The sequence below is a fragment of the Schistocerca cancellata genome, chromosome 1 (genome assembly GCF_023864275.1).
Source record: "Schistocerca cancellata isolate TAMUIC-IGC-003103 chromosome 1, iqSchCanc2.1, whole genome shotgun sequence".
Lineage (NCBI taxonomy): Eukaryota > Metazoa > Arthropoda > Insecta > Orthoptera > Acrididae > Schistocerca > Schistocerca cancellata.
This window is the reverse complement of record NC_064626.1, coordinates 423,759,812-423,772,780: the sequence shown is the minus strand read 5'-3', so window position 1 is coordinate 423,772,780 and position 12,969 is coordinate 423,759,812.

The window sequence follows — 12,969 nt, the reverse complement described above, 5'->3', positions numbered from 1 at the left end:
AGAAAAACTGTGCCTCAGGTTTAGAAGAATAGTTACCAAGCACGTGATAGGTATGTAGATGGTAGACTAATTCACGATGGGAGAGACGGTCTCTGGAACACAGGCAATGTAAAAAAAAGTCTAAACAAACAGAATACTGCGTAATAGGTGAAAAAAACCCTAGGGCTAGAGACAGGGAGATACTGAATGAAACGTGTTTGACTGTCAAGAGGGCAATGCATGAAGCTTCAACGATTACTGTAGAACATCATCATCAAATGATCTCAAAAAAACGCAAGAAATTCTGGTCATACGTAAAGACTGTTAGTGGTACCAAAGTTAGTGTCCAGATAACGTGAAAGAGTCTGGAACTGCAATTGCGGGTAGCTAAGCAAACGTAGATGGGCTTATTTCTATTTTCAAATGTTACTTCAAAGGGAAAGCACAGGAGAATTGCCAAAATTTAATTCTCGTACCACTGAAAAGATGAGTCATATATATGTTTCTGTCAGTAGCGTTGAGAAACAGCTGAAATCGTTAAAATCGAACAGAGCCCCAGGGCCCGATGGAATCCCTGTCAGATGCAGTGTCCAGTTCGCAGATGAGTTAGCCCCTCCGCTAGCTGTAATCTATTGTAGATTCCTCGAACAGAAAACTGTTCCCATTAGTTGAAAGAAAGCACACGTCACACATGTCTACAACAAGGGTAGCAGAAGTGATCCACAAAACTACCGTCCGATATCCTTGACATCCATTTTTTGTACAATCTTAATGAGGTATCTCGAACAGCCAGCCAGCATGGATTTCAAAAACTTTGATCATGTGAAACTCTTCTCTAATTTCTCTCATAAGACGTCCTGAAAGCCATGGTTCAAGCCAGTCAGGTAGATACAAAAAAATGGCTCTGAGCACTATGGGACTTAACAGCTGTGGTCATCAGTCCGCTAGAACTTAGAACTACTTAAACCTAACTAACCTAAGGACATCACACACAGCCATGCCCGAGGCAGGATTCGAACCTGCGACCGTAGCAGTCGCACGGTCAGGTAGATGCAGTATTTCTCGATTTCCGAAAAGCATTTGACCCAGCGCCAACGGTTTTGTCGCAGTGGTAACACCGGTTCCCATCAGATCACCGAAGTTAAACCTAGTCTGCCGAGCGCTCTGACAAGCAGGGTGCATTCGGCCCTTGTGAGGCAAACTGAGGAGCTACTTGACTGAGAAGTAGCGGCTCCGGTCTCGCAAACTGACATACGACCGGCAGAACGGTGTGCTAACCGCCTGACCTCAACATCAGCATCCAGTGACGCATGTGGCTGAGGATAACACGGCAACCGGTCGATTTCGTTGGGCCTTCATGGCCTGTTCGGAGAGACAGGATGCTTGTGCAAAGGTATGAGTCCAGGTCAATCTCGCACTTCTGATGACATCTTGGAAAGTATCCGGCAAATGTTTGAGCGGAGTCCGCGAAAGTCTACTCGCCACGCAAGCAGAGAACTGTCAATGCCCTATACGACTGTCTGGGACTGTTAAGACGTCGTTCGGTCTATAAACCATATAGACTGCAACTAGTGCAAGCTCTACGGGTTGGTGGTGAAAGGAAACGGGATGACGTCAGCAGTGCTTACGTGAGGGCATGGAAAACTGTTTTTACGACTGTTAGTTTTCAGTGATTAAGCAACATTTCATGTTAGCGATGAAGTAAACAGACGTAACGTGCGCATATACAGTCTCCAGAACCCCCACGACGTTACTGGGCACGGAGGAGACTCACCTAAAGTGAAAACTATTTGCTCCATTTCTCGTGACAAAGTTTACGGTCCCTCCTTTTTGAGGAAAACACAGTGACTGGAAAGAGCTATGTTCAAATGCTGCAGAACTGGCTTTTTCCAGAACTTCAGGACGACTCGGATGACTTCATTTTCCGCAACACTGGCACAACAACATACGTCAGTTTCTCAAGGACACTCTGCCTCAGTGCCGGATATGACGCACGGTACCAGAGACACTGCCCTGCATTCTTGGCCTCCGAGATCGTCAGACATGGCTGCATGGAATTTTTCCTGTTGGGGCATGTGAAGGTAAGTACACTACTGGCCATTAAAACTGCTACACCAATTTGGGTGCATAGATCCTGAGAAATCAGTACCCAGAACAACAACCTCTGGCCGTAATAGCGGCCTTGATACGCCTGAGCATTGAGTCAAACACAGCTTGAATGGCGTGTACAGGTACAGCTGCCCATGCAGCTTCAACACGATACCACAGCTCATAAAGAGTAGCGACTGGCGTATTGTGACGAGCCAGTTGCTCGGCCGCCATTGCCCAGACGTTTTGAATTGGTGAGAGATCTCGAGAATGTGCTGGCCAGGACAGCAGTCGAACATTTTCTGTATCCAGAAAGGCCCATACTGGACCTGCAACATGCGGTCGTGCATTATCCTGCTGAAATGTAGAGTTTCGCAGGGATCGAATGAAGGGTAGAGCCACGGGTCGTAACACATCTGAAATGTAACGTCCACTGTTCAAAGTGCCGTCAATGCCAACAAGAGGTGACCGAGACGTGTAACCAATAGCACCCCATACCATCACGCTGGGTGATACGCCAGTATGGCGATGACGAATACACGCTTCCAATGTGCGTACACCGCGATGTCGTCAAACACGGATGCGACCATCATGATGGTGTAAACAGAACCTGAATTCATCCGAAAAAATGACGTTTTGCCATTCGTGCAGCCAGGTTCGTCGTTGAGTATACCATTGCAGGCGCTCCTGTCTGTGATGCAGCGTCAAGGGTAACCGCAGCCATGGTCTCCGAGCTGATAGTCCATGCTGCTGCAAACGTCGTCGAACTTTTCGTGCAGATGGTTGGTGTCTCGCAAACGTCCCCATCTGTGGACTAAGGGATCGAGACGTGGCTGCACGATCTGTTACAGCGATGCGGATAAGATGCCTGTCGTCTCGACTGCTAGTGATACGAGGCCGTTGGGATCCAGCACGGCGTTCCGTATTACCTCCTGAACCGACCGATTCCATATTCTGCTAACAGTCATTGGATCTCGACCAACGCGAGCAGCAATGTCACGATACGATAAACCGCAATTGCGATAGGCTACAATCCGACCTTTATCGAAGTCGGAAACGTGATGGTACGCATTTCTCCTCCTTACACGAGGCATCACAACAACGTTTCACCAGGCAACGCCACTCAACTGCTGCTTGTGTATGAGAAATCGGTTGGAAACTATCCTCGTGTCAGCACGTTGTAGGTGTCGCCAGCTTGTGTGAATGCTCTGAAAAGCTAATCATTTGCATATCACAGCATCTTCTTCCTGTCGGTTAAATTTCGCGTCCGTAGCACGTCATCTGTAGCAATTTTAATGGCCAGTAGTGTATGTTCATCAACCCTTTACCTCGTGACAGAAAAAGTGAAGAACAGAATTACAGCCGCCATAACTTCTGTAACAGCAGATACTTCGTGTAAAGTTGATGACGAATTTAGCTAGCGTCTAGATGTTGTTCGTGCTGCTGCTGCTGCTGCTGCTGCTGGATGGCACACAGAGCAATTAAAACAACATAGCTATAACTCATAGATTTTGTTAGTATATTTTAAACCTTCCTATGTCTGTAGGAAGTTTTATCAATAAGTATGGAGTGTTGAAGTCAGGTCATTCTTTTTTAAAACACCTGGAATGCCAGCTGCCTTAGCGGATATGGGGCGTCGTGAAACAATAGGCCGAGCGGGCAGGAATAGCAGCGCCGTGTAACCACACGGCGGCGGGTGTGAACGCGAGGCCGGAGGTTGCGCCGCGCGTTGCAGGATGTTTATTCTGGGCGGCCGCACCGCAGTTTAGCGGGTCGGACGCTTCCCCGTAACGAACGCGCCGGCGCTCGAGGCGGAGTGGCCGTCTCTCAGACGCTCCAATGGCTGACCGAGCCGGAGGCGGAGGCTGCGGCGGCGTCTCCCGCACTGGGCCGCGCGCAGACCCGATAGCGAGCCGTAAATTACGCGCGCACTGCCCCGGCGCGTAATGGAAGAAGGATATTTAATAACGTGTTTTTATCGCGGTATTCACGGGTTCATAAGAGGCGGCGTTTAAGCACCGCCCCCGCTACCGGCTCGGATTAGCGGGCGGGCACGCCGCCTTTCAGAGCCGACGTGATATATTTGTGCCTCCTCAAAGCGCCACGCACGGTAACGAGCCCATAAAGCGGGTCGCATTCGCTGCCGTTCGAGAGCGCGTCCGCGCCGACGGTCCACCTGGAAAGAGGGATTGTTTCGCATCGCTCACCGAGAGAGAACTCTGTTGCCTGAGCCTGACAAGAAACGTAATGTTCCCCGCGGTGAATATTAATTAAGTGAGCGAAATGTCGACTTCAGAATACGCTAGTTTTGCACAGTACCCATTTTAATATGCTTCTCTATTTAAATTTCTGTTGCAATTTCGTTTCTTCCATGCTTCACACGAAACGAGCTTATAATTTCGTGAGAGTTTATTTCGTTTTGCGTTGAGAATGTTTCTACGAACATCCTCGATTCATATGATGTATAACTGTGTGTTTCTGTTCCGTAACGAAATGTTATGCTGACGGCCCTGATCTAGAGTTAAAAAATAACACACACACACACACACACACACACACACACACACACACACACACACACACACAGTCTCCAGAGGAGAAAATCCCGACCCAGCCAAGAATCGAACACGGAGCCCGGTGATCGAGAGTCACCAACGCTAACCACGCAAAACGACGAGCAAAGTATTGTGGAAATGGACAGTTCTCTCTGTCCTCTACCCTTGTATTGATGTTCAGGTATTTGCTCAGTCTTCGATGCATCTGTTTTTTTTTTAACAACTTTATGCTTTAGGTGAGCCGGCCGGAGTGGCCGTGCGGTTCTAGGCGTTACAGTCTGGAGCCGAGCGACCGCTACGGTCGCAGGTTCGAATCCTGCCTCGGGCATGGATGTGTGTGATGTCCTTAGGTTAGTTAGGTTTAATTAGTTCTAAGTTCTAGGCGGCCGATGACCTCAGAAGTCGTATAGTGCTCAGAGCCAGCCATGCTTTTGGTGATTGCCCACTGAAGGCGATGCATGCTAGGCATCGGTAATAAACACAGTCCAAAACGTTAGTTGCGAACAGTTACGTATACTGACTTGATTTCCTGCGAGATATTAGCCACTCTGACCGAAAACGGATGCAACACATGCACTGTGACATGCTGCCCACATCTTTCGACGCCTCAGCCTCTGTTAACACCTGCGCAACTGCTTACACGTCACGCATCGCTCCAATTGCCCAACTCTTACCTACAGTTGGCTGGCAGCGTGTAACCCGTGCTCCTATTCCCTGCGGTTCTACGATCGACTTTCTACTTAGGAGAGCACGACCTCCGACCTCTTAACTTGCGGCTCCACCCTCGACTCTCCCGGGAAACACACGAGCCGTAACGGTTATCCCCTGCACGTTGTTACCTATCTCCAGAGTAAACGCCCGTTTCTTGGTTCGAGGCGTACTTCTCTAAAGTGCTTACCGAGAGAGGAGTTCAACACACCACTCAGATAAAAACGGGCTCATTACCAGGACGTTCTCCGTATCGGATTGCCTACCTTGCCAGAAGAGTTGCAAAGACTACTGACATGACGGATTGAGATTTTCGCATCGAAGTGTGTAAATATCCGGCCCTTACCTTTCAGGAGCACCAAGTTGGTCTGGGAAGCCCACTCCTCTTTCTCCAGACCTCAGGAGTCTAAGATGCTTGAACGTCGCAGGTTCGAATTCAGGCATACAGCAATACAAAGCACTTAGGGACGAAATAAATAAGAAGTGTAAGTAAGCTAAGATGGAATGGCTGCTTGGAAAAATATGAATGAATTGAAAAAAAAAGATTGTCGGAAGGACTGACTCAGTATACAGGAAAATCAAAACAACCTTTGGTGAAATGAAAAGCAAGGGTGGTAATATTAAGAGTGCAACGGGAATCCCACTGTTAAATGCAGAGGAGAGAGCGGATAGGTGGAAAGAATACATTGAAGGCGTAAACTGTAGAAAAAGACGGGCAATACACAATATGAATGTACAAGAACCAAAAGGGAACAATAAGACTGGAAGACCAAGAACGAAATGCTTGGATTAAAAATGGTGTAAGACAGAGATGTAGTATTCCCCCCCTACTATTCAATCTACACATCGAAGAAGCACTGACAGAAATAAACGAAAGATTCAAGAGTGGGATTAAAATTAAAGGTGAAGGGATATCAATGATAAGATTCGCTGATGACATTGCTAGCCTCAGTGAAAGCGAAGATGAATTTCAGAATGTGTAGAATGGAATGAAAAGTCAGATGAGTACAGAATATCAGTTCATAGTAAACCGAACAAAGACGAAGGTAATGAGAAGTAGCAGAAATGAGAACAGCAAGAAACTTAACATCAAGATTGATGGTCACGAAGTAGATGAAGTTAAGGAATTCTGCTACCCAGGCAGTAAAATAACCAATAACGGGCGGAGCGAAGAGGACATCAAAAGCAGACTAGCAATAGCAAAAACGGCATTTCTGGCCAAGTAAAGTATACTAGTATCAACCACAGGTCTTAATTTGAGGAAGACATTTCTGAGGATGTGCGTTTCGAACACAGTATTGTTTAGAAGTGGGACACGGACTAAGGGAAAACCGGAAGAGAATCGAAGCCTTTGATGAGATGTGGTATTACAGAAGAATGTTGAAAATCAGGTGGACTGATAAGATAACGAATGAGGAGGATCTCTTCAGAATCTGGGAAGAAAGAAACATACGGAAAACACAGACAAGGTGGGAGAGCATGGTAGGACATCTGTTAAGGTAATCAGAGAATACTTCCATGGAGCTGTAGAGGGTAAAAATATAAAGGAAGACAGAGGTCGAAATATATCCAGCAAATAATAGTGGAAGTAGGATGCAGTTGCTACTCTGAGATGAAAAGGTTGTCATAGGGGTGGGTTTCGTTGCGCGCCGCATCAAACTAGCCACATAACTGATGACTCAAATAAATAAAAAGAGACAAGACTCCTCAAAAGCTCACATATTTATAGTGTTCTGACCACAAATCAAAGTAACAACAAGCAGGAAGGCCGCTCGAAATGTTACTTTCTGCCCATGCAAGCGCGCACCTCTTCTGCTGCGCATGGGCGAATCCACGGCAGGTTCGCATTTCTCCCTGGCGGATAAACCGTCTGCTAAAATAGCAGCTTCACCAGTTCTGCCGCTACTTAAAGCAGGCCACCTATACGTGACATGTACTAGTTACGGATATCGTGTAATAGTGGCCATAGAAAGTGCACGCTGGATAATGCTTCGAAGTTAGGTGCGTGAGGTAATTTTTACCTGATTAATTTCGTGCAAAACAAAGTATTGGATTGAACATCTGTACCGTTGAAGAGTGTGAGACTAACCCTGGTTTAACGTGGAAAAATGTGTGCGATCGGGCAAAAGAAAAAGAACATAATTATGTTAATAATGAAATAACAAGGAATCATTTGGAAATCAATTTATTAAATAACTGAATTCCGACTCGACAGTAAGTGAAAGTGAGGATGATGGTAACAAAGAAATATAAACTTGTACAATAAAAAAAGTGTTTGTGTAAGGTGTGCCCAATTGAAAAGGATACATTCGCCGTAGCGGTGTTGTAAGTAATCCCAGTCAGTGTAAGTGTTTGCCAAGAGATGGCGTGGTAGTATTCGCAGTTGCACAAGCTAAATTATTCCGGTTTGGCAGCAATTTCCTCATTTCTGGAAAGTAGTTTCCGCAGCTCGTTGTGTGGTGGTTTCCTCCGAGTCAGCACAAAGAGCTGTTATGCAGTTTCTTCGCGCAGAAGGGAAGCATGCTTCACAGATTTATCGCAGGGTGAACGAGGTGTGTGGAGAGCAGTGTCCGTCTATGTCTGCGTTATGAGGCGAAGCGTGTAAACATCAAGGACATACCCCACAGTGTCACCACCAGTGCCACAGTTTCGCCCGTCAGGTCACCATACGTGATACTGCCTTTGCACTGTCGGTATGGAAAGGAACTGTGCATCACCTAATCCACGAGAAGCTGCATTGTGGCGAAATTTGCGCATAGTGGGTGCCCAAGCACCTTTCAGAGAATCAGAAGACGGCAACGGGAATTCGCCTGAACCGTCTGTTTATACATTTATCAGGTAATGAATTTCATTGCTCAGATTGAGGCCTGTAATGGAATGTGGTGTCGCATTTCACTCCTGCCTCCAAACGGATGAGCATGGAGTGGTGGCATCCCGGCTCCCCTCGTTGACAATCAGCCCACTCTCCCTCGAAGGCCAGAAAAATGATGCTCAGTTTCTTTTTCTATGAAGGGGCACCTTTACTCATTGCTTGGCTACAACAGGATGCAACAACCAACGCTGAGCAGTATTGTAACACTTAACTGAGACTCAAAAAGGTCATAAAGAACAGTTACAGAAGCAAGTCCTATAATGGGATAGTACTTCTCCAGGGCAATATTATTCCTTAAGTGTCAAAGAAGACCCTCCAGCTCCTTCAAAAATTCAGTTGGAGGTCCTGGAACATCCTCCCCGATCTCTCCTCATTTGACGCATATACTCATCTGTCTTCTTACTGGTTTAATGTGTCCCGCCACGAATTCCTCTCCGGTGCCAACCCCTTCATCTCATAGTAACACCTGCAACCTCAGTTATTTGCTTGATGTGTACAAATCTCTGTCTTCCCCTACAGTTTTTGCCCCCTAAGCTCCCTCTAGTACCATGTAAGTCATTCCCTGATGTCTTTAACAGATGTGCTATCCTCCTGCCCCTTCTCCTCGTCAGTGTTTTCTTCTCTGATTCTGCACACAACCTCATCATTACATACTTTATCAGTCCACCTATTTTTCAACATTCGTCTGTAGCACCACATCTCAAATGCTTAAAATTCTCTTTTATTCCGGTTTTCCCGCAGTCCATATTTCTTTACCGTACAATGCTGTGCTACAAACGTACATTTTCAGAAATTTCTTCCTCAAACTAATGCTTACGTTTGATACAAGTAGACGTTATCTTGGCCAGGAATGCCCTTTTTGCTACTGCTAGTCTTCTTTTGATGTTCTCCTTGCTCCGTCCGTCGTTGGTTATTTTACTGACAAGCTAGCAGTATTCCTTAACTTCTTCTACTTCGTGACCATCAATCTAGATGTTAATTTTCTCACTGTTCTCCTTTCTGCTACTTCTCATTACTTTCGACTTTCTTAGATTTACTGTCAATCCATATTCTGTGCTCATTAAACTGTTCATTCCATTCAGCAGGCCATGTAATTCGTCTTGGCTTTCATTCAGGATAGCAATGACAACCTTTCACCTTGAATCTTTTATTTCCATCGTTACTTCTTGGATGTACAGATTGTACAGCAGCGGCGAAATACTAAATCCCTGTGTTACACTCTTTTTAATCCGAGCGCTTCGTTCTGTGGCCCCTTAAAACAATGTATGTAAGGTTAGAGGTTTACTTGTGGTAAGGGAGGACAGGACACCGTGAAAAACCGGACACTCAGGAACCCAAGAGCTTCTACACTGAAGGCATCCACTCCCTTGATTCGCACACGGATCAGTATATTAATGTCAATGGCAATTATGTATAGTTGAGCTGTTCCACATGAGTAATTATAATATTGTTATAAACATTTCTTTACAAATAACTGTTGTCTCCTTTTCATTTCGGCACACTTTATAGATACGCCTGCTTTTCTTATTTCGATTTTTGCATATTTGGTTGGTGTTTATGCGTCTTTATCTGTAAGCAAGTGTTCTGATGTGACTCATTCAGAAAACATTTCCAGAAAGACAAATGTCAAAGTTTTATCGTCAAATAATATCCTTGTAGAGGTACTTCATTATGCTGATCGCTTAGATACAGGTACACTCACTGTGGTGACAGACTTGCGACAAGCATTGCTGCTCATGAGGAATCATAGGGTCAGTCATACCAGCAGCTACTTCGTGTACCAGGTTATAGACCGGACTGCTGAACTACAGAGCCATAACAAGAAAGTGGGTAAAGGACACCATGTTATCAGAAGCAATGAAACTGTCGACGTTTTCGCTAACAGTACTATTCAGCATGGGACAAATAAATAATGAAATGTTCGGTCGGCTGGAGTGGCCGAGCGGTTCTAGGCGCTACAGTCTGGAACCGCGCGACCGCTACGGTCGCAGGTTCCTCGGGCATGGATGTGTGTCATGTCCTCAGGTTTAAGTAGTTCTAGGGGACTGATGACCTCAGAAGTTAACTTCCATAGTGCTCAGAGCCATTTGAACCATTTGAATAATGAAATGTTTCCTACATGGAACTCCTGTGAGATGAGCCCATCGTATCAACTAAGGGCAAGACGTTACGCAGCCATTCTAGCAGGTATCCCTACACGACCGTAGGGTGCACCGATCAGCCAAAACTTTATGACCACTGCCCACCGCGACGTTGAATGCAGCCTGGTAGCGTTGCGAGCACGTGACGCGGTAACGAAAGTATGTAAGCGGAGCAGACACGGAAGGGGGGCTATTCATTTATTTATTTGGTGTTTTCTTTTACTCTGTTATCTGTATAAAAGAACAGACAGAATGTTGCACATGAATTGGCATGAATAAAGCATATAATCTTTTAACGCAATTTCAGTTCTATTAGTAATAACTAAGCATTATGATATTTAAGGGGGAGGGGGAGGGGGAATCTACATAGAATAACTACATTAAAAAAAACGAAATAAGAAAAAGTCTGCACCTACAATTTGATGATCTGGCTCACAGATATCTGTTCATCCGGAATCCAGAAGGCACACAGAACTGGTCTGTTAGACTATGTGGCATTGATAGATCACAAATTTTGTAATTCTGGATTACGCTACTACAGCACTACACTACTACAGCACTACACTGCTACAGCACTACACTGCTACAGCACTACACTGCTACAGCACTACACTGCTACAGCACTACACTGCTACAGCACTACACTGCTACAGCACTACACTGCTACAGCACTACACTGCTACAGCACTACACTGCTACAGCACTACACGACAACAGCACTACACTACTACAAAATGGTTCAAATGGCTCTGAGCACTATGGGACTTAACTGCTGAGGTCATCAGTCCCCTAGAACTTAGAACTACTTTAACCTAAATAACCTAAGGACATCACACACATCCATGCCCAAGGCAGGGTTCGAACCTGCGACCGTAGCGGTCGCGCGGTTCCAGATTGTAGCGCCTAGAACCGCTCTGCCACACCGGCTGGCATTACTGCAACACTGCACTACGGAAGCGCTGCACAACTGTACTTGGTTTAGAACCAAACCGTATCTCTCATCATCTGGATGGTTAGCCCTCAGCGAGCTGAGGTGCAACTAAGGATTCACAGGAGCGGGGCAGCTGTGCCGCCCAAGCTGTAGAGATTGGGTGATGACTGTCAGGATCTCAGGAAGTCCTTTCTGATCCTCCCTGAGGTTCGTCTCCTCATTGCTCCCAGAAGATTTTTGGTATGGCGCGTCTCGTTATCATGATGTGCGGCCTCTTCTTGGTTGTCCCTCAGCCATGTAGGCTTCCAGTTCGTAACCTGGTATCTTAGCTGTAATTGAGTTCATCTTATGCCACAGTTCGTCATTCCTCATTTTGTTACTGACTGTTGCATTTCCAAATGCGTTCCTATCCTGGTCTGTAAAATCTTTTTTAACGGTGCATTCCCAGGCGATGTGGTCTGGGGTATCGATTGCTCCACATTGACAAGTGTTGGTGGTGCACTGTCGTATTTTTAGTAAGTAGATGGGTACAGATAAAATAGTTTCTGCGACAGTCACTTGTTTATCTTGCCACTACGAGTATTGATGGTTCACTCCATCATCGCCAGATGGAGCGTTGTTTATCTACATGGTTGATGTTGGTCTTTCCACAGTCTCAGAACAAGGGCAGTGTGGGTTATTTTGCGTCTTTTGAGAGACGGTACTGTTGTAAAATGTCTGCATACTGTTCTTTGATATGTATCCTCCCCCACTGCAAATTACACTTACTTTGTCCTAAATTGGGACTATCTAGATGTAATGTACAGTGGAGAGGACACACATTAGTAGGCAGAATAAATGATACAGTTCGTTCCAAAGACCGACAAACCTGTTATTAAGAAGGTGGTCATAATGTTTTGGCTCATCAGCGTATATACCACAGAAAAATTCTGGACACCACATTCCACCTTCTCTTTAACCATGGACGGTACAGACTGCACCCGTATTGGCTACAACTGGTTGATTGTGGTGCGGAGGAGGAGACGGACCACATCGTCTTCAGCTGCCTACTGCAACACGACACGATGATCAGTTTCCTACAGTGTTTCGTGCTTCGTAGACAGCTCCCCAAGAACGAAGACGCTACTTACAAGCCGTGATGTCACTATACAAACATAAACAGGACGCTGCAGGACGAAGGGCCAATATTTAGGGTCTGATAGAACTATCATTTGAAGCAAAAAATGTCATATGGATGCGTGTCCTATTCGGAATGGTTACCGAAAAAGTGCGCATTTAATATACGTTGCTATTTATTTCCTGCATTGTTCACTACATTGTCCTTGTTTACAACAAATAATAGTAGTCTACTCAATGGTACGAAAAGTGGCAATTGTCTCACAATAATGAAAAGTGTGAGGTCATCCAAATGAGTACACAAAAAAAGGCCGTTAAATTTGTATTACATGATAAATCACTCAGATTTAAAGGCTGTCAATTCTACTAAATACCTAGGAATTATAATTACGAAAAAGCTAAATTATATCTATCACATAAATAACCAAGGACTACGTTTTGTTGACAGAACACTTAGAGGATGGAAGACGTCTAATGAAAAGACTGCCTACACGCTACACTACTCTTGATCGTCCTCCCCTAGAATACTACTCTGCTGTATGGAATCCTTACCAGAAGTTCAAAAAAAAAGGAAGCTCC